Source organism: Triturus cristatus, chromosome 3_1 (genome assembly GCF_964204655.1).
Source record: "Triturus cristatus chromosome 3_1, aTriCri1.1, whole genome shotgun sequence".
Taxonomy (NCBI): Eukaryota; Metazoa; Chordata; class Amphibia; order Caudata; family Salamandridae; genus Triturus; species Triturus cristatus.
Window position 1 is genome coordinate 648,656,577 of NC_140583.1, and position 23,774 is coordinate 648,680,350.

Below are 23,774 nucleotides of genomic sequence, written 5' to 3' on the forward strand. Positions count from 1 at the left end.
TGCCCCTCTCAGATACTTATTCACAATTCTCTGGGTCAAGCCACAGGTCACTTCTGACCAATGAAAGCAGGGTAACTCCTCATAGTTATGACCACATCCGGCAGAGTGTGGCATTATGTTGTCCCAGAGTGCATATTTCTTCCAAATCCATAATGGCTGATTTTCCAGCAAGGAGGTAAGAGCTGGCTAAACACACCCCCTGGGATGGCTTATTTCCATGGACTCTCCCCCTACCATCTGCACATACCTTCCTTAAGCCTAGCCCTGACTCCTGGTCAAGAGTGTCAGAGGGAAACTGACACCCAGGCCTCCCCTCTGCCTTTGAAGAGCATAGTTTACGACTCCACCTCCTGGCCTGGAATAACTATAGACCAGCACACTGCCCTCCCAGCAGAGTGGCCCTTTATCACCTCTTCAAAGCAGCCTGGCTAATCCACTTAACTCTGACCAATCAGGGCAGACCACTGGAAGGCTGAATTTGGAATTACAAACAAGAAAGTCTTATAACTTCTTGTATGTACTCTTTAGGAGGAATTCAACAATATAATATTGTTGGATTTACTACTACCATTCTGGGAAGTCTTTGAATGGTCCGGCTAGTCCTCTCCTTTCACTATTTATTAATCTTTAACTTCCTACCATGTTAACCTATGGGCCATGGGGTTTGCAATGGGGAAAATGACTTGGCTCAGTTTTCTAGCACCAGGGCTTATAAAAACAGATTTTATAAGTATTTCCCTAATCTCTACAGGACCCCCACCCCCTGTGCAACTAAGGGAGACTTTAGGGGTTCTGAATCTGCAGAAATATTGCAGATCGTCCTTAACCAGGTTTTCTAGCATCAAAGTCAAATTTGAACAGCTCTTTACTTTTTAAAAGCAGTCCTGGCAACCAGGGCTGGTTTTAAACTGACCCCAGGCTTCAGCAGAGCACACATGCAAGTGCAGAAAAGCGGCTGGCCTCTAAACTGCCATGCCCCAGGATACTGGGGACCCCTAGGTAGTTTCAATCCCCTGCCCTATTATATAAATCTAATGTGTTCCTTTCAGCTTGGCACTGGCCCTGGGCCTGGTTAGGCAGAGCCCAGGGTCAGTCAGAGTCAGTTACCACCAGTTCCAGTCAGCAAAAAGTTGGGGGGTGCCCAGGGCACAGGATGACTTTGCAACATAGCCCCCCCCCCCCCCCACGAAAGGTGATGGGTTACTAACCTCATCAGCTAAGTGGAAAAACCTGGAAAGTCCATCTGCATTGGCATGGGCAACCCCAGGTCTGTGTTCCACTGTAAAGTCCATTCCCTGTAGGGAAATGGACCACCTTAACAGCTTGGGATTCTCCCCTCTCATCTGCATGAGCCACCGGAGAGGTCTGTGGTCAGTTTGAACACGAAAGTGAGTCCCAAACAAATAGGGTCTGAACTTTTTCAGTGACCACACCACAGCAAAAGCTTCTCTCTCAATGGCACTCCACCTCTGCTCTCTGGGAAGAAGCCTCCTACTAATAAAGGCAACTGGTTGATCAAGGCCCCCTTCATTTAGCTGTGACAACACTGCCCCAATCCCTTGCTCTGAAGCATCTGTCTGAACTACAAACTCTTTTGTATAGTCAGGGGCCAGTAACACTGGTGCTGAACACATAGCAGCTTTCAGAGTGTCAAAAGCCTTCTGACACTCTGGGGTCCAAATCACCTTTTTGGGCCTCTTTTTAGAAGTCAGTTCTGTTAGGGGCCCCACAATGGTCCCGTAATTTTTAACAAACCTTCTATAGTACCCTGTCAGTCCAAGGAATGCCCTGATCTGAGTCTGGGTAACAGGAGCTGTCCAATCCAAAATAGTTTGGATTTTAGCTTGGAGAGGCTGTACATGGCCCCCACCTACCAGGTGGCCCAGGTACACCACAGAACTCTGTCCTATTTGGCACTTGCTTGCCTTAATAGTCAGGCCTGCTTGCTGCATGGCCTGAAGCACTTCCCTTAGGTGGTTTAAGTGATCCCCCCAGGTAGAACTGTATACAGCTATATCATCCAGGTAAGCTACACTGAACTGTTCCAACCCAGACAAGACCCTGTTCACCAACCTTTGGAAGGTGGCAGGTGCATTCTTTAATCCAAAGGGCATTACCTTGAACTGATAATGTCCCTCTGGGGTGGAGAATGCTGACCTCTCCTTTGCTCCATCAGTGAGGGCAATCTGCCAGTAACCTGAAGTCAAATCAAACGTACTCAGGTACTTAGCAGCCCCTAACCTATCAATGAGCTCATCAGCTCTAGGTATAGGGTGAGCGTCAGTCTTTGTGACTGCATTCAAACCTCTGTAGTCCACACAGAACCTTAACTCCTTGGGTCCCCCCTGAGGATTAGGTTTAGGTACCAGCACCACTGGACTGGCCCATGGACTCTCAGACGGTTCAATTACCCCCAGTTCCAGCATCTTAGCAACCTCAGCTTTAATGCTGGCTCTGACATGATCAGACAACCTGTACAGTTTATTTTTGACAGGTAGGCTGTCACCAGTGTCAATGTGGTGCACACACCACTCAGTGATGCCTGGGATCAAAGAGAACAGGCCAGCAAACTGCTCCAGCACCTGCTTACAGTCTCTGTGCTGCTGGTCTGTCAATTTGGGAGAGAGTACAACTCCCTCCACTGACCCATCTTGCACATTAGTGGAGAGGAGGTCGGGCACAGGCTCAGTTTCCTCCTCCACACCCTCATCAGTGACCAGTAACATGGTCATGTCTGCCCTGTCATGGTGGGGTTTCAATCTATTCACATGCAGTACCCTGTGAGGGTTCCTGGGGGTGCCAAGGTCAACCAAATAAGTAATCTCACCCTTCTTTTCTAAGATTGGATAGGGCCCACTCCACTTGTCATGGAGGGCCCTGGGAGCCACAGGCTCCAACACCCACACCAACTGTCCTGGAGTATACTCAGGCATAGTAGCCTTTTGATCATACCAGTGCTCCATGAGCTCCTGGCTGGCCTCCAGTTTCCTGTTTGCCTTGTACATGTACTCTGCCATTCTAGATCTCAGGCCTAGCACATAATCAAGCACATTGTCCTTTGCTTCCTTAAAAGGCTTCTCTAAAGACTCTCTTAGCAGGCTCAATGGCCCCCTCACAGGGTGTCCAAACACCAACTCAAAGGGACTGAAACCAACCCCTTTCTGCGGCACCTCCCTGTAGGCAAACAGTAAGCATGGGAGGAGAACATCCCATCTCCTCCTGAGTTTCTCTGACAACCCATTTATCATGCCCTTCAGGGTTTTGTTGAATCTCTCAACAAGACCATTTCCTTGTGGGTGGTAGGGGGTGGTGAACTTGTAGTTGACACCACACTCATCCCACATAGCAGTCAGATAGCTGGACAGGAAGTTCGTGCCCCTATCTGACACCACCTCTTTTGGAAAACCCACTCTGGTGAACACACCAAGCAGTGCTCTAGCCACAGCAGGAGCATCAATGGTTCTAAGAGGTATGGCTTCAGGGTATCTAGTGGCATGGTCAACTACCACTAAGATATACCTATTCCCTGATGCTGTAGGTGGGTCTAGGGGACCAACAATGTCCATCCCCACCCTTTCAAAAGGAACCCCAACCACTGGCAGTGGTATTAGGGGAGCCTTTGTCTTGCCCCCTGCCTTGCCACTGGCCTGACAGGTGACACAGGAGCTGCAAAACTCCTTTACCTTTTCAGACATAAGGGGCCAGTAGAAATGGTTCACCAACCGGTTCCATGTCTTTGTCTGTCCCAAATGTCCTGCCAAGGGGATATCATGACCTAAAGTCAGGATGAACTCTCTGTACTTCTGGGGCACCACCAACCTCCTGGTGGTCCCCTCCTTGAGGTTTCTGGCCTCAGTATAAAGCAGTCCATCTTCCCAGTAGAGTTTGTGAAACCCACTGTCATCCCCCTCCTCTTGCTTAGAAGCAATCCGCCTCAAGCTCTCAAGGGTGGGACAGTCACGCTGTCCCTGACTGAACTCTTCTTTGGAGGGTCCACCTGCTCCTGTCAGTTCTGCCAAATCTGACAGCTCTGGCAGGGATGGAGTCCCTCCCTCAGAGGCCAGATCCACCCCATCAGGGTTAGATTCTTCCTGCACCTCTGGAGTTCCCTGGGCTGGCTCACCAGGCCCAGTGCCCTTGTCCTTGGATGCTTGGCCCTTTGTTCCAGGGTCCAAGTGTCCAGCCCCTCCCTTCTGGCTAGTCTGTGACCTAGTCACAGCACATACCCACTCAGGGAGCTCCAATATTTTCATATGGAGTCCTTATTTTCATATGGAGTCCTCTCTCCACCTCTGACCACACAGAGGCTTCAAGATCATTGCCCAGTAAACACTGGACTGGGAGCACCCTTGACACAGCTACCTTCATAGGGCCTGTCACACCTCCCCATTCCAAATCAACCACAGCCATAGGATGGAGTTTGATAGTGCTGTCTGCATATGTCACCTGGTGAAACTCACCAGGTAACAACCTTTCTGGAGGCACCAGTTCATCCAGGACCATAGTTACACTAGCCCCAGTGTCTCTGATAGCCTCAACCTCAGCCCCATTCACTTTAGGCCTCTGCCTGTACTTGTCCATGTTTGGAGGTAAGGCAGCAAGGGTTGCAATATTCACCCCACCCAGGGACACTAAGGTTGCTTCCACCACCTGACTACCCCTCTCTGGGGCACCACTCTCCACCCCTACACTGACACTGGCAATCCCTGTGGATGGCCCCTTAGGGGGGAGCTTCTTGGCGCAAACAGCATCTCCCTGTTTGTGCCCTGACTGTTTACAGTCAAAGCACTTACCCACCTTTGAGGGATCAAAGAACCTACCAGGCTTTCCCGGATACTCTCTCCCTTTGAATTTGGGTTGGCTCGGGGCCCCCCCTCCTTGTGCAGGTTTTTGTGGGTCTTTGGAGGACTCTTGGTTTTGACCTTCCTTTCCCTGGGCTTTCCCCTGGGGAGGGACCTGTCCTCCTTTCTTCTGGTCACCCCCCTGGTGCTGAATGGAAACCCGGGTTCTCACCCACTCATCAGCTGCTTCTCCCAGCTCTCTGGGGTCTGTCAGCTTAGAGTCCACTAGATACTGGCGTAACTTCTCTTCTGCGCAATGAGTCAAAATATGTTCTTTCAAAAACAAATTATACAATCCCTCATATGAGCCAACTGTGTTACCAACAATCCAGCCTTCCAGTGCCTTCACTGAAATGTCCACAAAGTCTACCCAAGACTTTGAACTCAATTTCTGGGTGCCTCTAAACTTCGCCCTGTACTGCTCTGGAGTCAGACCAAATCTCTTGACTAAGCATGCCTTCATCTGCTGGTATGATTCTGCATCCTCTCCCTTCAGGGTCAGGAGCCTATCCCTCCCAGCTACTGGAATCAACTCCCACAGGAGTGCACCCCAATACCTAGAGTGGACCCTACTCATTTTAAGGGCCCTCTCAAAAGCTGCTAGCCACTTGTCAATGTCATCCCCCTCAGTGTACTTAGGTACTATGCCCTTGGGAAGTTTAGGTTCAAATCTACCACCCCTGGACATCTCAATATCCTCTTCACTTTCGCTGCCACCATTCCTCTTCTCCTCCTCCCTCTCCCATCTTCTCTTAGCCAGTTCGAATTTCTCCTTCTCCAAGGCAATCAGCTCTAATTGAGCCTGAAGCTGTCTCTCTGCAAGGGACAGTAGTGGTACCTGAGTCAGGGACCCTTCCCCACTCCCACCACCAACTTCATTCACCTGGCTAACACTAGTCACAATGGGAGAGGTCTCATCCTCACCCCTCCCTCGGGTGAGGTTGGGGGGGATCATCCTCCCACCCCCCTTGCGTCTCCTCAGCTACCCCAGCCCAGGCCATTAGGGACTTAAGCAACGTTGTCTTCTTAATCTTGTTGGAAGCAGGCAGCCCCCTGTACCCTAAGATCACCCACTGCAAACTGGGACAGTTTAGCCAGGTCCAGCTCCATGGTTCCCTAGTTTCGGGTCACAAAAAACTAGGCACAACAGACTTAAAACAATTTGGAAAAATCAAAACAATGGATTAAAAACAGTTTAGTCCAAATTCCAAAAATCAAACTCAAAAGTTTTGTTCTAAGACAATTTAGAGGATTTTTATAATCTTAAATCATTCACTGAAAGGTGTACTTTTTAAATGCAAGTCCACATCCCACCGCTGAACACCAAATGTTGGAAGGTGGGTTATTGGCAGGGGCAAATGTCGGTCTGCCACTAGCAATAAGGCCACCAACACATAATAGGACCCAGCATAGGTCTTAGAAAATTATTCCTATGCTCAACCCTTGGTAACGTGGCTGCGAGCAGACAGGCTTAACTTCAAAGACAGGTATGTAAAGCATTCAAAAACACCATTTCAGTAAATAATTAAGACACAACACAAAATAAAAATCCAACACCAATTTATAAAAATATGTAATATTTTTATCTTTTAAATGACACCAAAACGAAAAAATTCCACTGTAGGGAACCAGAGTTATGAATTTTTAAGGATTAGTCACTTTCTAGTGCTTAGAAACCAACAGTGCACCTTTTAGTCATTTCGTTTTCTCTGACAGGGACACACCTTTAGAAACGGTTCTGAAGAATATCTCACCACTGTGTAGCCTTCTTCAGTAGGCTAGGTCCAATTAGAACTCCTTCCTGAAGTTCTGCTTGCGGGTTCCAAAGTATCCAACACACAGTCCAAGGTTCTGGAATCTCCAAGAGGGTCCTTGAAAGTGTGAAACTTCAATTCCGCAATCCACTTGAACAAAACCCTTTCAAATCCACTGGCACTCCAGGCTGGGGATTCTTTGTGGGGATGTCCAGGTGAGCTCTATTAACCTGTAGCTTGCAGGGAGTCTACTTCTTAGTCCTTTTGTAGCAAGGTAATCCACAGGGCTGCAGTTTTCAGATGGCTCAGTTTTCAGAGGTCAGGCCTTAGAAGTCTTTGCACAGCAGAACTTCGCAGCAGGGCACGTCTTGCTTCAAGTAAGTTTCAAGCAGCAGATCTGGAGGGCTCTGCCCCTCTCAGATACTTATTCACAATTCTCTGGGTCAAGCCACAGGTCACTTCTGACCAATGAAAGCAGGGTAACTCCTCATAGTTATGACCACATCCGGCAGAGTGTGGCATTATGTTGTCCCAGAGTGCATCTTTCTTCCAAATCCATAATGGCTGATTTTCCAGCAAGGAGGTAAGAGCTGGCTAAACACACCCCCTGGGATGGCTTATTTCCATGGACTCTCCCCCTACCATCTGCACATACCTTCCTTAAGCCTAGCCCTGACTCCTGGTCAAGAGTGTCAGAGGGAAACTGACACCCAGGCCTCCCCTCTGCCTTTGAAGAGCATAGTTTACGACTCCACCTCCTGGCCTGGAATAACTATAGACCAGCACACTGCCCTCCCAGCAGAGTGGCCCTTTATCACCTCTTCAAAGCAGCCTGGCTAATCCACTTAACTCTGACCAATCAGGGCAGACCACTGGAAGGCTGAATTTGGACTTACAAACAAAGTCTTATAACTTCTTGTATGTACTCTTTAGGAGGAATTCAACAATATAATATTGTTGGATTTACTACTACCATTCTGGGAAGTCTTTGAATGGTCCGGCTAGTCCTCTCCTTTCACTATTTATTAATCTTTAACTTCCTACCATTTTAACCTATGGGCCATGGGGTTTGCAATGGGGAAAATGACTTGGGTCCGTTTTCTAGCACCAGGGCTTATAAAAACAGATTTTATAAGTATTTCCCTAATCTCTACAGGACCCCCACCGCCTGTGCAACTAAGGGAGACTTTAGGGGTTCTGAATCTGCAGAAATATTGCAGATCGTCCTTAACCAGGTTTTCTAACATCAAAGTCAAATTTGAGCAGCTCTTTACTTTTTAAAAGCAGTCCTGGCAACCAGGGCTGGTTTTAAACTGACCCCAGGCTTCAGCAGAGCACACATGCAAGTGCTGAAAAGCGGCTGGCCTCTAAACTGCCATGCCCCAGGATACTGGGGGCCCCTAGGTAGTTTCAATCCCCTGCCCTATTATATAAATCTAATGTGTTCCTTTCAGCTTGGCACTGGCCCTGGGCCTGGTTAGGCAGAGCCCAGGGTCAGTCAGAGTCAGTTACCACCAGTTCCAGTCAGCAAAAAGTTGGGGGGTGCCCAGGGCATAGGATAACTTTGCAACAACCACCTTTCAGAATTACCAAAAATTGTGCTTCATTTGGGCTTTTCTAATTCTAAAAATTCTGCACCGTTAATTTACAGACATTTAAATGTTGTTGTGTACTAGAAATAAAAGAACACATACAGCCTTCCTCAAGCCCTCTGCTAAAGCCAGCATGAGTGTCTCTAAATCCTCTCACTTTGAAGTCAGAGAAAGAAAAGTAAACACCAAGCTCCCTGGAAGACAGAGGTTGCCATTTGACGTGGGCCTTTTGAATGCATAGCAAATGTGACAACATAAGAACAAGATTTAAAGGCCTGTTTACAGAAATCGAGGACTGGTGGACAAAGACAGTAAATAGGGTTTGAGCAAGGGAAGGGATGAACTTCAGCTGGACAGAATAAAACAAATAGAGCCAGAAAATAGAAAGCAATCAAATGTAAGATACAAACCACAAAGTCAATGATAAATAATGGGCGGAATGCATTCCTAAGTCAACTTTCAGAATCTCCCCAAGATGTCGTTTGCAAGATTTCGACCTTATCACTGTAGAATGCATGTGGTGAGAGTGAGTAGTAAAGATGTCAATTCCAGTCTGTCTCACTTAGATTTATTGTGTCTGAATAAATGCATAAAACACACACCTACTAACAAAATTTGGTTATGCAATGTGTTAGGCAAGTACAATTATTAGTCTTTTACTTCTAAAGCAAATTATATTTGAACTCTGACCTCTGTGGAATGATGATTATTCTATGATTTCTGCTATGAACTTTCCTATTTACTGTTATGGTTTAAGCAGGGCTGTCTTAAGAAGGAGGCAGAAGAGTCCTTATGCCACATTCTTTCCAGGACCTTGCGCTCCTTCGGCAACATTTATTTACAGATTTTTATTTGAAAGTTACCTTGCTCTCTTCATTATTCATCATGCAGCTTACATGACTACACCACTAAATGGCGTCAGATAACATGCGTTCTCTTTCCTTATATTTTTTGTTTATTTCTTAGTAGCGGGTGCTCACGACACCTGGCTAAAACGAAAGAAGATTCATTCCATAGGTCTCAACATTAAGTTTGGGCCTTAAGCCTCATAAACAATTCTGACATGCCAGGGCTTAAAGGCTTTTCTAAGATGTATGGTGTCCTGCTATGTTCTATAATGTGTGGAAAAGAATATTGATACTTTAAATGTTTAGCCATTGTTTTCTTGAAATAACTGTTCAATAATTTTAGTACATGTTTTCTCTATTTGGTGCCCTCACTATGCAATGCACAAACCTCTCCATGTGGATATACTATTGATACTTGTAGTGTAGTGCACAGTGGACGCAACCATGTTACCTCAGGCAGTGGGGAAGATCTCGGTCATGTAGCTGTGTTGTCCCCCCCTGGAAGCAGAAGCGGAGTGGGCTGCTCCAACGTACGCCACTCCAGCGTAGGACTATGAATAAATAGACCAGACCCTAGGCGTGGTTCACTTGTGGGAAGACCAATGAGTCAGAACGGCAGCCCTCACCCTGGCACGTGGCAGCTGCCATAACCGCGGGCCTCCTCGACACGGGCCCCCTGCGAACCCAGCGGCACAGCACCGCAGACTTATGTCTGTACCGACTACTGCCTTCGATCTACACTGCGGACAGCAGCGCTCACAATTTAGATGCAGTGACGATTGCAGATGACGCAGTCCAGTTCGCAAGACACGTTGCTTGCAGTGCGGCCCGCCCAGACCAAGCTGTGTGCTTCAGGTGCTACTAACTCACAGCACCATAAGTCATAGCCACACAAGCCGAACCCACATGTGTAACTGTGTCCTGAGTCCTCAATGGCAGCGACCACAGCACCAGACTCTCTTCAATCACCAAGGGGTATTTCCACATGGAAGACCGGCGGCACGTGGTGCCACTGAACCTGTACTACGCAAGGTTTGTTTGGGTCACCAACGTATGCACGTGGCTGTGGACCCTAGCTCACCGCTACCTCTGCCCTACACTGTGGGCGACCGGCGACAAATGGTACCACTAACCGTCTTCAACATAAGCCGATCCCACATGTGGAACTGTGTCCTGAGTCCTGAATGGCAGTGACCCCAACTTCTTGCCAGCGACCACAGCACCAGACTCCCTTTGATTAGTGTGGCGTATTTGCATATTGAAGTCATCAATGTGGAAAGTATTGCCGACGAAAAGATAACACAAAAGATACATTTTACACATACTGTCGATTTCCCTTTCCACGTCCAGTAATTTCCAACAGTTTTATGTCAGCAATGAGACATACCATCACTCAAAAATCACCCAAAAATACTTATAATTTAAAAAGAACAGAAGCATCAAAGTACAATAATGATTACAATACGGAGATTTTGAAGATGTGAAATGCAAATATGAACATACAATATGATGCACATAACTCAATTGCTGTTTCTCACTATGTCACGTCATATATTACCAACTCTGAGAAGACAGAATTGAAAGAAATGTGGGAAGAAATTTCACAGGAGAAGACACTTAGGAAAACAATTTACAGCTTCAGTTTGAAGATACTTTCACATCGAGAAATTGGATCTACCAATGTTCGGATCGATAGTCATCTGCAAGTTTATATTCAAAATCAACAGGAACCATCTGGATAAGTCTAGGTTTTCCTGCGGCACGAAATCGAGTTTTAATATAGATGTTATAAAACAAATTTGTGATGATATAGACTTACGTTTCTTTGCTAGTCAAGAGAACTGTACAGAAAATAACAGTTGGATATGTCTAGGTGTTGATCAACAAATGGAAGATAATACTGTTGTGAAGTTTGAAAAAGAAATAACAAAGTTTAAAGTAGTTTCTGGTGAAAATCCCAACTATGTTTATATTTATTGCCGACATACTCATTAACAAATTCAAACTAGGAATGTTGATGTACTACCACTAACCCTGTTCAACACAAGTTGATCCCACATGTGTAACTGTGTCCTGAGTCCTGAATGGCAGTCACCCCAAGTCTGTGGCAGTGACCACAGCACCACACTCCCTTCGATCACTGAGGCATATTTCGATATGCAAAGCCAGCGACACGTAGTCCCACTAACCCTCTTTAACACAAGCCAATCCCACATATGTAACTGTGTCCTAAATGGCAGTGACCCCAAGTCCGTGGCAGCAACTTCAGCAGCATACTCTTTGATCAGTTAAACATATTTCCATATGCAACGGCGGCGACATGTGGTGCCATTAACTCTGTTCAACACAAGCTGATCCCACATGTGTAACTGTGTCCTGAATGGCAGTGACCCCAACTCCGTACCACCACACTCCCTTTGATCAACGATGGGTATTTCCATATGCAACAACAGACTCCATTAGGCAAGTAAGTATCACAGTCCTACACCCTACATATTATCCTTTTAGTATCCTTGCTTCAAGAACTTTTTTTAATATCAGTTATAGCTTTACTACAATGACCAAATTAATCTTCAAATGAAAACTAAAATGGAATAGAAGTCTACACTGCAGGAAGTACAGCTCGCAATTCCATTTTTAAATGCTAATTTCTAAGAACAAGATTGTACTCAGAAAATACAACACTTCGTCAGTGTATTCTATACTTATTTCATCTTTTCATTATACGCCTACACTGCACTCACTAGGGCTCCCAATGGAAATTATTTCTTCATTCATTAACTACAGAGTCCACCAGGCAAGTAACTATTACAGGCCTCAAATCTACATAATATCCTTTTAGTATCCTTTCTTCTTGAACATTTTTTATATCAGTTATACCTTTAGTACAATCACCAAATTCATTTTCAAGTACAAACGAACACTCAGCAGTCTACACTGCGGGCAGCAGACCTCGCAATTTGAATTTTGGACATGTGGTGCCAACTAACACTGTCCAACACAAGCCGATCCCACATGTGTAACTGTGTCCTGAGTCCTGAATGGCAGTGACCCCAAGTCCATGGCAGCCACCACAGCAGCAAACCCTCTTTTATCAGTTAGACATATTTCCATATGCAGTGACCCAAAACTTCATGGCAGCGACCACACCACCACACTCCCTTCGATTAGTGAGGAGTATTTTCATATTGAAGGCTGGCGACAAGTTGTGCCACTGAAACTGCACTACGGAGGCCGGTGAGGCCACCAACGTATGCACGTGGCTGTGGGCCCTTGCTCACCGCTACCTCCGGCATACACTACGATCAGCAGGCCTCACAATTCAGATATAGTTGTGATTCCACATGACGCAGTCCTATAGCCAAGACACATTGCTCCCAGTGCGGCCCATCCACACCAAGCATCATCACGGGCTCATACACTCTCAATACTTCTGGTGCCACTAACCCTCTTTAACAGAAGCCGATCCCACATGTGTAACTGTGTCCTGAGTCCTGAATGGCAGTGACCCCAAGTCCGAGGCAGCAACCACACAACATACTCCCTTCGATTTGTGAGGCATATTTTGATATGCAAGGCCGGCGACACGTAGTCCCACTAACCCTCTTTAACACAAACCAATCCCACATGTGTAACTGTGTCCTGAATCCTGAATGGCAGTCACCCCAACTTCGTGGCAGCGCCCACAGCGTGAGACTCCCTTCAGTCTTATTTGTTGTTCTTTTCACATTTTTTTATATGTAAATCTCTACTTGTCTAAGACTCTTCTTTGTCCAACCGCACAGAGACACTTCCGGGCCCAAGAAGGTTGTTGGGGGTATGATGGTAATGTGGGAAGAGGGTGCGTTACCTGCTGATGTGGGGAGAGGCAGCGTCAAAGGGGTATCTATCACAGAAAGAACTCCGATATGTTTTCACAAATACCTTGGACAAATGCCAGCTGACGGACTGAATCACAAAATGATTTTTCAATACTTATGTAGTGTGAGTTATGAACAGTTCGCACCCAGGCTCGCAGAGGGACAGCTGCGGCCCGTCCACTCCACTCACAGATGCAGTACTACGAGCCGTCCGCGCCATTGTAGCTATCCCTGCCCTGTTCCGTCGTATGCCACGCCACGCCACTCAGATTACGTTCCGACGATGGCCCCACATACCTACCTGTCACAGGCGTACTCGCTGTTCCTTTGCAGGTCAGTGGTCTAGTTCTCCACATCTCCCGCCCACTCCCTGAGGGCAGCTTTACCCACACACCACACCCATCCAGCACATGCGTCACAGGCCATGTGACCATGCAAATATAATAGATCGACAATGTCATATCCTTTATTGCCGGTGCTGACTAGAAGCCGGACGCTCCACGTGTCTCAACCATAAAGAGTCTTCCAAAACTTGCGCAGAAGGTTACTCGCACCCTAATCTGTATAGCCCTCGGGGGCCTACCATCCCCTTGGCGCGGACTTCAGATGCACAGAGTTAGTGCCACCCGAAGCTCATATGGCCATCAGGGGCCTACCACCACGTGGCACAAACTTAACTTCCATAGGCTTAGCGGCCCCAAAAGCTGATGTGGTCTCCGCCATTGATGACTCAGGACTCCGCAACATGTGTGAGATCTGCCGGGCCATGGAGAAGATGATGTGGTCTCCGCCATTCATGACTCAGGACTCAGCGACATCTGTGCGATCCGCCAAGCACCTGATGTGGTCTCCGCCATTCATTACTCAGGACTCAGAGACATATCTGGGATGAGATTTGACGGGGACGTGGAGTGCCCACTGCTGCGCACTCCGGTGGCACCAGGTAATTATTTGCTCATGGATGCGCAGGGGCGGCAGTGTCTCTCTCTCTTTCTCTCTCTCTCTTCCCCCCTCTCTCTCTCCCCCTCTCTCCCTCCCCCCTCTCTCTCTCCCCCTCTCGCCCCCATCTCTCTCTGTCTCTCTCTCTCTTCCTTATTTTCCTTCTATCTCGCTAACTCTCTCTCTTCCTTCTCCCTTTCTCACTCCCTTTCTTGCCTTCCCTCTCTTTTCTCTCTGGCTTTTTTTTTTCTTCTCTTTTTCTCTATGTCTCCCTCCTTTGATATGCGCATTACACACGTCCTTATTTTGTGCTTTATTTTCCAGGCTCTGTCGTCCACATCCATGGTCCCCACAGCAGTTTTCCACCTTGTTATTTTGTATTTTTTTTATATACATTTTGTTTATTACTTTATCGTTGATATATGTTAATAAAAAAATAAAGTTTGGAAAAAAAAATTAATAACGTTTCTGGTTGTTTTCTTAACTGCTGTGTAACTCTTTCTAGTTCTTATTACTGTTATTTTATGAAGTCCACCATGGTCCTAAATTTTGGAGAACTTATCGCGGGAATACTGGTGATGTCTGCAGTTTCCACCAACTTCTGAATAGTGTGTTAGATTTATCGCAACTTTACTTCCATTAAAGTGCTGATAATGAAATGCAGACTAGCCGTTCCCGTGCAAAAAGACACGAGGTGCAATTTTGCGAATTTTTCTAAATACTAAAATCCTGTATTGAATTGCACAGACGTAGTGGCTGCACTCACAGTGTACACACAAAATCATTTACGAAACCTCATTGTATTTATATTGATTGGGAATCGAGCGTCAGGTGCTGGATCTTGACGAGATACACTGCCCAGTTCGTATATTCTCCTGCACATGCAAAAAATCACATCACAACTTTTACACCAACTGCATTGCGAAACAAATTCCGGCGATAAGCCATGTTAGCACCAGGGATTTTACACCTGCTATCTGATGGTGTTAAGCAGGACGACTACCTGCACCATGAAAGAGAACACAGCCAAGAGCCACACCAGAACACCCACAGGTGCCATAGAATAAATGAGCATGATACAGGGATACCCATGAGGGCCACAAGACTCTTTGGAACAACTCCGTGACCGCCAACACCCCTCAAACCCACATCTGAGCAAGTGTGTCCCTCTGGTCATTGTGTTAGCATGATAGGCACCAGCCCTGCAACATCACAGTGTGCTATCACCTCAACGTTGGCAGTGAGCCTGGACATGTAGCTATTCACGCATCCTCCTGCATGCACAACTGGCGTGTGCTGGTCCGAAGTACACAGGTCAGTGCAGAGGTGTGCCTATCCGACAACGGGAACGGAGTGTCTCGGACATCTCCGTGTACAGGAAGTGCGGTAAGTGTGTCTCGGTGTTCTGGTGTGGCCTACCACAAGGGCCGCAGCAGTCGATGTTGTAAAGTGGCATGCACCACCTCCAAACGGCACTGTGATGGTGTAGTTGGAATGCAGCAGCACATGCGCAAATAGGCATTACAATGGTGTGCCGTACGAGTACACGAGATACAACAGCGCACCGTACAAAAGTGTGGGAGCTTGTGGGAGGGAGGAGCAACTGTTTGCAATGTAACAGACAGTGAACTCACCCATGTACCACGTGCTGGGCATCTCATCCATGATGACCACGGTCGCAGACATCCCACAACACCAACGACCCGCCTTTGTACACATCCTCTATGAATGCAGCGTGGTTTTCACTTCTATGCTCGTTCACTGGTGTGATGTTGGCAAGTTGTGTGACTTGTGCTCCTTGTTGGTGTGTTTCATTTTGGCCATTGTTTGTCTATACTTGTGCTATACTTAATTGTGCATGTCTGCCATTCTGCCCATCTCCCCCCGTCCCCCCACTCCTTGTTTCTTCCTCTTCCTGGTGCTGTTCTGTCTATAATTTTGTTGCTCCACACATAAATACATGTGAAGAACAAATTAGAATAGTTCCTTGATTCTTTTAGGTTTCAAAACTTCTCTCTCTTGGTTTCTTTTTAATTTTCCATATAAACAGTTTTTTTAAATATTCAACAACACATATAAGTCAGAAGTGCAACGTATTCTATCAACACACTTTCTAGAACATTCTACAACACGTGCAGGTTAAAAGTTCATCAATCTTTTTTAACTTAACCATATTTTTTTGCAACATTTTCTCGAACATTCAACGGCACGTGCAGGTAAAAAGTTCACGATTGTTTTAAGTTCGAACAGTGCCTTACAAATGCAAGTAGCAGGTGTGGTTGAATTGACAACTTTTAGCCTATGATATGTACTCCACGTTGAAACTGCTTTTTCTTAACCTATCACAAAGATGCTTTTTCACAAAACGAATGTGCACCCTACTATTTTTTTAAAAAGAATGCTTTTCGTCTCCCAATCACATATCGTTTTGTATGGCAATAAAAAGTAGTTCCCCATCTTTAAACACATCTCTTATTCTACCAAGGAACTGCATGAGCTACAGACATCTTTCCATACCTTCCAGCCATACCTTCAAAATGCGAGTGTGGATCATAGGACATAGCGATATTTTCTGGTGCAAGAGGTATGCAGAACAGAGACGTATTGACTTTGACCTAGGTTTACAAAATGTGGACATTAAATGGTTTGCACAGAGAGGATTGAAGTGGCACCAATTGTTACCTTTGGTTAAAACCTGTTTGCATCTCCAACACCCTGACCTCATGATTGTGCACTGTGGTGGAAACGACCTAGGCACATTGACTGGGGTAGGTTTGGAAATGCTTATGAAGGACACCTTTGGACAATTGATGTTACTTTTCCCTCAAACTGTCTTTGTATATTCCAATATATGCCAAAGACAGAAGTGGAAATGGTCAAAACTATTTTGTCCTCAGATTGAAAAATCTAGGAAGAAACTCAACAAAGCTGTGTCTGCATACCTCAGAGACCACAAAATGGGGTCCATCTACAACAACATACGTTTTGATATCTACAGAAGTGATGGAGTACACTTCACAGATCACGGAAATAGCTGTGCATCCGCACTTATATGTAGCTCCAACTAATCAACACAAGGGCTCTTTTTAGAGCCACCCTATAACTGACAACTTAGGCCCGCTATTTTAGAGCCAGGTAACGGCAACTCCCGGACCCTCACCAAGATGTATTCTCCACACAGCTGTGACGCAGCGGCCAGACCATCTGACTTTGCAGCACAGAGCTCTTGCTTTGATCACCACCTCTACTCCCCCATAGGTGTGAGTAGTTTGTGCTTTACAAATACCGTATTGATTTACCTTTGCACTCCCTGTAGAACACCACCTAAGCACCATATACAAGTTGGACAAGTGTGGCACAGCGCCCAGAGCACATGACTTCACAGCATAGCAAACACAGGCTCACGGTTTCATACCCGAGTCCAGCAGCAGCTCAATTTAGCAGCATGACACTCTAGGCAATACCTCACTTAATTTCCGTACCCAGCACTTACAGACCAGTAGGGGTCAGTAGTTCACCGGTTTTCCTCCGAGTCCGTCAGCAGCTCAGCTTATGCCCCCAGTGCCATCAGACCCGTAAGAGTGAGTAGTTTGCACTTTACAAATACCAAATTGATTTGATACACGCAAATTTAACTTCGCACTCCCTTTATAGCACCCCCTAAGCACCATGAACAAGTTACAATGTTCGAAACAAAAGTTCCTCCGAGTAGGTATAACTACATACTGACACTACTTCTACAAATGTGGCACAGCGGCCAGCGCACATGACTTAATATCATATGACACACTATTTGGACTCACGCTTTCATCCCCGAGTCCGGCAGAAGCTCAGCCTAGCACCATCAGACTGTACACAATACCTCACATATTTTCCGTACCCCAGGACTTTCAGACCATTACGGGTCAGTAGTTCGTCCTAGTAGGTATAAACACATGCTGACACTACTTCCACAGTAGTGCCACGGCACATGACTTCACAGCATAAGACACACAATTTGGGCTCACGCTTTAATCCCCGACTCCCGCACCAGCTCACCTTAGCAGCATCAGACTCTAGGCAATACCTCACTTAATTTCCATAGCCCAGCACTTTCACACTGCTAGGGATGAATACTTCGCTTCACACCCCGTCTTAAGCACACCTTAAACACCCCACAGAGGTTACAGTGCTCCTACCCTCCTCTTTCCCACTTTTTTTTAACCTTTTTTCCCCTTGCTCGCTTCGACGGAATCACAAAATGGCGGCCAACACTTCCTAGTTGCAACCGCTCACAGCGCTCACAACCAATAAGCAGCAATCTCATGCTCGTAACGCCTCAGCCAATCAGATGGCAGAATTCCCAAATATCGATATCTGTAAATTTTGATATTTCTCAAAAACTACTGAACGGATATACACCATATACAAAAGCATGCTTTCTAGACCAAGACCCTTCTCCCTGCCAAATTTGGGGTAATTCCGTTCACCCGTTCGACCTGTAGCCTTGTCTAAAGTTTCCTATGGAAATTAACATGGAGAAAACACGTTTTGGGACCCCCCTTTTTTCTCGGCCCCCCCCTTGATGAATCACATAGGAGCTGATATAAACAAAGAACTAGTTTGGAAACTTTCATGAAGATTCATCAAACGACGTCAAAGTTATGAGCAAAACAAAAAATGCTCTTCCTATGGAAACTTGGTCCTAACTATAACTACCTACTGGCAACCGCCAGTAGGTAATATATATATATATATTCACTGAAAAAACCATAGGTTTCACACACGTTATAGTTAGGAATTAGCATTTAAAAAACCTTGCAAATTCACTTAAAAAACCATAGGTTTCACACATGTTATAGTTAGGTGGATATTTCACTCGTAAAAAAACAATGAAATTCCCCCGTTATAGTTACTTCAGATAACTATAACTCGCGCGCCCGCAATCCTCTGCTCATGACGTCACATATTACATCACTCATGACATGGTCAGTGGCATCACTTTTGACATCACTAATGACATCATCCTTGTGATAGAGTGGCGGTCGCGCGAGTTATAGTTATCTGAAGTAACTATAACGGGGGAATTTCATTGGTTTTTTACGAGTGAAATATCCACCTAACTATAACATGTGTGAAACCTATGGTTTTTTAAGTGAATTTGCAAGGTTTTTTAAATGCTAATTCCTAACTATAACGTGTGTGAAACCTATGGTTTTTTCAGTGAATTTGTATGGTTTTTTTAAATGCTAAGTTATGTATGTATTTTTTTTTTATATATATTTATTTTTCAATAAACTACATATATATATATATTTTTTAATGGTTTTTCACCGTGCGCGCGATTTTAAAAAAAAATGTAACTGTTTTTTTCTGCCTTCGGGGTCCTTCAGGGACCCCCTGACAAAGGCTAGGGGGTCAGGAACTCTCTACCCTGCCCCCTTTTCACGTTCGCCACCTTCCTTTTCCACTCTCGTACTGAAAACAAACAAAATGGCGGCCGACACTTCCTGATTTTGCAGGCAGGGAAAAGTACTGTGTCCCAGGGGTAGGCTCCACGGGACACAGATAAAGAGCTTTCCCTGGGGGATTGGGTTCCTGGGGCCTTGGAAGGCTCGGTGATGGGGGCCGCCCACCCCCTTCCCCTCTTATGATTGTTTGGCCCCAGGTAATAGGGGTTCCTGATACCCATCTAACCGCTCAGGGTGGGAGCTGCATGCCCCTCCACATATATAGACCTACATATATATATAGGGCCCCTTACATTAGTTTTCTACCTTAACCTCAGGACAGGGGAGTAAGTCCCCCGAGTCCTGTAATGGCTGGCTGCAACATTTTTCCTCATGTTGCACGCAGCCAATTAGAGTCTTGCTCCTGCAGGAGCAAGCAAGATTACCCAAGGTAAAAAAGCCCACTTAGCTAATCAGAAGGCTCTATTCTTTAAGACTGAGTTCAAGGGACTGAACCACTGCCCAGATATACAAATATTTTTGACAATATTTCAAAAACTGCTCAACAGATTTACTCTAAATGACAAAAAATCATGCTTTCTGGACCAAGATCTAGCTTTCTGACAAATTAGTTGTGATTCCATTCAGCAGTTTTTACGGTAGTGCTGTTAAATAACGTACTTACTTACTGGGTATAGGCCATCAACCAGGACTCTCCAGCCACCTCTGTCCTGAGCATTTCTTTCAATCTGACTCCAGGTGTAACCCATCTGCTTGCATTCAGCCTTGAGGCCTCGGCGCCAGAGGTTTCTTGACCATCCTCTTTTCATTTTCCCTTGAGGATTCCAGGTCAGGGCTTGTTTCATGGTGCTTGATGCAGGCTTGATGAGGGTGTGACCTATCCAGCCCCAGAGTTTTGTCATGATTTCTTCATGAGCATGGAGTAGGAAAGTCTGCTGCCATGGGATGTTTTTGATGATGGTGTTTGGCCAGCGGATTTGGAGGATTTTCCTCAGGCAGGTGTTGATGAAGGTCTGGACTTTGTTGGTTGTGGTCACTGCTATCCTCCAAGTTTTTTCTCCATGCAGAAGGACTAATTTTATGCCAGTGTTAAAAAGTCTGATCTTGGTTTGGCAGTGTTAAGTCCTTGGAGCTCCAGATCTTCTTTAGCTTTAGGAAGGCAGCCCTTGCTTTGCTGATTCTTGCCTTGACGTTGGCATCTGTGCTGCCCTGCTTGTCTATGACACTACCCTGGTAGTTGAACGCCTCAATCTCTTTCAGTGCATCTGCTGTAAAAGTGACTGCAGTTGTGCTGTAAGTGTTAGCCTTCATGATCTTGGTTTTTGCCCTGTGAATGTTGAGGCCAAGCTGTGCTGATGTGGCTGCCACCTTGTTGGTCTTCTCTTACATCTGCAGATGGGTATGGGACAGTAGGGCCAGGCCATCTGCAAAGTCCAGGTCATTGAGCTGGGTCCAAGGTGTCCACTGGATCCCACTGCTCCTTGCTGTGGAAGTCTTTATGATCCAGTCTATGGCCAGCGGGAAGAGAAAAGGCGAGAGCAAACAACCCTGGCAGACTCCGGGTCCTCACTCGGAAGGCTTCTGTGCGTTGTCCTCCATGGACTATCCTGCAGGTCATTCCCCCGTAAGAGTCTGTGATGAATCTTGCCAGTTTATCTGGCACACCATAGTGGCAGAGGAGTTTCCAAAGGGTCTCTCTGTCCATGCTGTCAAATGCCATCTCATAGTCAATACAGTTGCCATAAAGGGGGGAGTTCCATTTCATCGACTGCTCAATGATGATGCACAATGTTGCAATCTGGTCTGTATAGGAGCTGTCTTTGCAGAAGCCATCTTGCTGATCTCACAACTTAGTGTCAACTTGTTCCTTCATTCTGTTTAGGATGACTCTGTTGAGCACTTTGCCTGGGGTTGATAGAAGAGTTATTCCTTTGTAGTTTGTACAATTACTCAGGTCACCCTTCTTGGGGATCTTGATAAGATATCACACCTTCCAGTCTGACTGCACCTTTTCACCTTCCATGACCCTTCCAAACACTGGGTAGAGCACGTCTATTGATGTTTCAATATCTACCTTCAGTGCCTCTGCAGGAATGTTGTCGGGACCTGCTCACCTGCTATTTCTCAGATGTTTGCTGGCTTACCGTATTTCTTCCTTGGTTGGTCTTCTGCACTTGATTGGCAAGACCTTTTCAGCTGGCTGTATGTCTGAAGGAGACTGTAGCACGGGCTGGTTCAGCAATTTTTCAAAGCGCACCACCCATCTTCATTGTTGGCCTTCATTGCCCATGATTGTCTTTCCAGCTTTATCTTTAATAGGTCTTTCTGGCTTACTATATATGCTGTTGAGGTTTCTTGTTATGTTTTAGAGTTCTTTAAAGTTTCCATGGCTTGCTGCAACCTGGGATTCTGTGGCAAGGCCATCAGTGAATCTGCGCTTGTTTGCTCTTAAGCTTCTCTTTGCTTCCTTGTATGTTTTGGTGTATTCGCCTTGAGCTTTTGCTTTTTGTGCTCCTGTTTGGCTGATGTTGACTGCAGCTTTCTTTTCCTTTCTCTCTTGGATTTTGCAAAGAGTCTCGGTGGAGAACCATTCTTTATGCTGGTGTTTCTTGAACGCCCAGTAACTCCTGGCAGGTTGATGTCACTGTTTCTTTGATCTACTCCCATTGACTTTCTACTGGTCTCTGTCATTCTCCAGTTGCTGCAGGACTTGAAACTTGTTACTGAGCGTGACTGAGTATTCACTACATTTTGAGCATCCTTGAGGAGGGTGGTGTTATATCGTTGGTGTTGGTTTGTCGGTTCCATCCATGATTTCTTCAGCTTTAGCCTAGCCATGACAAGGTAATGGTCCGACGCCACATCCGCTCTTGTCATCACTCGCACATCCTGCAGGGACCTCTGGAACTTCTTGGCAATGCAGACATGGGTGATCTGGTTCTCTGTTGAATGGTCTGGTGACACCCACCAGACCATTGTCTAGTGGTTTATTCTTTTGTGTGGGAACACACTACGGCCTATCACCAGACTGTTCAGGGCACAGAGATCTGCAAGCCTTTCACTATTCTTGTTCATGTTGCCAAGGCCATGGTTTGCCCAATACATCTTTGAAACCGTGTTGTTGGTTTCAATCTTGGCATTGAGGTCCCACATCAGTATGGTGATATCTATCTCAAGGCATTTCTCTAGGATGAACTGGAGTCTGTTGTGAAACTTTTGTGTTCCCTCTTCTTTGCTGTCATTTGTCATAGCACTGGATAACATTTATGTTGATTGACTTTTCTTTGTGTGGAATATCACTGTGATGATTCTGGAACCTTGAGCTTCCCATCCAATCAGGGCTCTGTTGCTGCTGGTGTTAGCATCAGTGCTACTCCCTTAGTCTGTGGAGCGTTCTCTTCCACCTGTCCAGAATACAGCAAAATTCCTCCTGGAGCCAGTCTTTTATTTCCAGACTATGTCCATCTGGTCTCACTGATGCCAAGCAGGGCAAGTTTGTATTTTTTCATCTCTGCTGCCCCTTGGGCTGTCTTACCTGTCTCGTACATGGTCCTAATGTTCCATGTCCTAATGGTGATGGTCTTGATAGAAAGCAGGTGGATTGGCTTTGCAGCTTCCATGGATCTCTGGCTCTCACCACAAGACGTCATAGCTCTCTGTGAAGGAGATTCCTCTCTCCCCAAGGCAGGGATATCTTTTGGCCTTCTAGTTTACGTTTCTGTAGATAGGATTTTTTTACATGGTGGAGTAGGTTAGCCACACGCAAAGCCCTCCTCCGTTCACCGCTGGGCTTGGGACCAGCCATGGCGGAGTTGCTGTTAAAAAAAAGTCTTTGTAAAATGCATGGGGATTTTCCATTTCGGGACCCCTTTTTTCTCAGCCCTTGCATGACCGATCACCCTGAAACTTTCTGTGCACAATCTGAACAAACTGAAGCACTTGTATGGAAGGTTTAATGACGATTCATCAAAGTGTGACAATGTTATTAGCAAAACAAAATTCCTCGGATTGTTGATTGGCAATAACTTTGCTCAATTTGACAAATCTCCATGAAACATTGCAGACCTATTCCTCTTTTCTACATTGGCTGGTGATGCAAAGTTTTGTGGTGATTAGTTAAGGGAATGCAAAGTAAAAATGGGGGGTCAATAAGCACATTTTTCCACAAATGCATTTTCCATACACTTTTTTGAAAGACGTAGTGGCAAAATGGCTGAACAGATTTTCATGAAATTTTGTAGGAATATAGATTATTGTGTGGAAAGGGGCCTTTTTGTTATTAGATCTAAATTGGTTCAGTAGTTTTTAAGTAATAAGGGACAACATTTTAGTGATATATAATGGGCCAGGGTATACTGCGGTACCTTTGCTGTATGCAGGGGAACCTGGCGATGATGAAACACAATGTGATAGGTTAATGAAAACCCTTTCAAAATGAAAAGACAGCCATATTGTTTCAACCACATTTTGCCTTTGTTCTGTGTCTGAAT

The 23,774-nt window shown here is 45.8% G+C and overlaps 1 pseudogene; it reads right to left on the reverse strand.

Annotated features, from left to right (window-relative positions):
• LOC146860724 (uncharacterized) overlaps positions 1 to 22,934 on the reverse strand; it is a 102,846-nt pseudogene extending 79,912 nt beyond the window's left edge.
• Between the last annotated feature and the right edge of the window lie 840 nt (positions 22,935 to 23,774).